This window comes from Belonocnema kinseyi, chromosome 8, assembly GCF_010883055.1.
Source record: "Belonocnema kinseyi isolate 2016_QV_RU_SX_M_011 chromosome 8, B_treatae_v1, whole genome shotgun sequence".
In the NCBI taxonomy this organism is placed as follows: Eukaryota; Metazoa; Arthropoda; class Insecta; order Hymenoptera; family Cynipidae; genus Belonocnema; species Belonocnema kinseyi.
Window position 1 is genome coordinate 69,693,149 of NC_046664.1, and position 1,795 is coordinate 69,694,943.

Consider the following 1,795-nt stretch of genomic DNA (forward strand, 5'->3'; position numbering starts at 1 on the left):
CCCCCCTAAAGTGTCCACATGGTATATGAATGGCCCCTTATCAAAATTATAATTTAATCCGAATCTTATCTTATGTTATTTATAATTATCTTATCTAAATCTTAAAAAATCTATTCTTACATAACAGTAAAATGGTTTAATACATACTCTCAATGAAATATTTGTTTCAGGTTATATTTCTTGAAATTAATTATCCTACCATATAAGACATAATAGTAATGATAATTAATGTTAATACATTATCTACCCAATTATTTTAGAATAAAATTAGTCTTGTATATACGACAGATTTCGCTAAAATGCAAAGGATTATGTACATTGTGATATCAATTTAAATAAATCCAAAGCGATTTTTATTTCTTGAAATAAACTTTAATGAAGTGTAAATGTATCGGATAAGAACAAGCTTGACGCTCATAAACGACTATACTGTGACTGCATTACCTAAAGGCTGATGAAGTACTGAAATATTCATCAGTTACATTGTTAATTGAATTTGTCATAATTATATTAATCATTTTCTTCAAAAATTATAAAAGATGACGATCGTTTCTACTCTCGTCTTATGCTTGGCACCTATCCTCAATTCAATTGGTGAATATAATAATGATATCTATCTATAATTTAAATTTATATATAATTTAACATTTTTTCGAGCAGTAGTCAAATCAGAATATGTATCATTTAATCTATATTCTGCCATAAGTGGTTTTTTATTTAAAACTTTATTTGAGTTTGTCCGGGATTAGCATGAATTTAGTATAAGTTAAAGTCGAAGGAATCCAAAAGTCTGTTTAAAAAATATACTTCAAAAAGAGTTTCCATTAACACGAAATTTATACCATATGCAAACGCACACATATGCGTGAATGACTCCATATAAGGGGTCTTCCACAAATTAAGTAAGACAATTTGGGGGCCGAGGGATTTGGTGACATCTTAATGTTTCTTATCGAAGAAGGGGGGAGAGGGTGGCGAAAAATCTGCCATCAGAAAAGTGAATTTCACCTTAAAGAAAATGCGTAATTTACTCCGGTATAAGTTTTTAGTGATAATAGAAAAATTTCAAAAATGATATTGTTTTTATGAAAGATTGTTAACAATTTTGACCAAGCATTGGCGCCAAATAACGACTTTGAAGTTTGCCACAGATTTGGATTTCAAAGTTATGTAATTAATATAAGAAAAATTAAGTGTCGCATCGAAAAAGTAAAAACACCTCTCAATTCGTCTCGGAAAAATCTCGATGAGCATTTTTTTGTTTTTTTGTTTAAAAAATGTTTTAAACGAATACGCTATTTGTTATTTTTCTGCAATTGTTGTAAACAAAGTATGCATCGGATCGAAAAAACAAGTGCACCAATGCATTCCTCTCAAAAAAATCTAGATGTTCATTTTTTTGCTTTTTCGTAAACCCATTTTTTAAACAATTAGAGCATTTGTTGTTCAGCGCTGTGTTGCTCCGTGCCCGTAGATATGGATTTCAAAGTTATGTGATTAATATAAAAAAAACTAAGTCACATCGAAAAAGTAAAAACACCTCTCAATTCTTCTCGGAAAAATCTCGATGTGCATTTTTTGTTTTTTTGTTTAAACAATTTTTTAAACAATTACGCTATTTGTTATTTTTCTGCAATTGTTATAAACAAAGTATGCATCGGATCGAAAAACCAAGTGCACCAATGCTTTCCTCTCGAAAAAATCTAGATGTGCATTTTTTTGCTTTTTCGTAAACCCATTTTTTAAACAATTAGAGCTGAACAAGAAATGCTCTAATTGTTTAAAAAATGGGTTT

The 1,795-nt window shown here is 29.2% G+C and overlaps 1 protein-coding gene across 1 annotated transcript in view; it reads left to right on the forward strand.

The window, feature by feature from the left end:
- LOC117178534 (gamma-aminobutyric acid type B receptor subunit 2) overlaps positions 1-1,795 on the forward strand; it is a 297,426-nt gene that overhangs the window by 19,222 nt on the left and 276,409 nt on the right. The gene's annotated exons all lie outside the window — the stretch shown is intronic.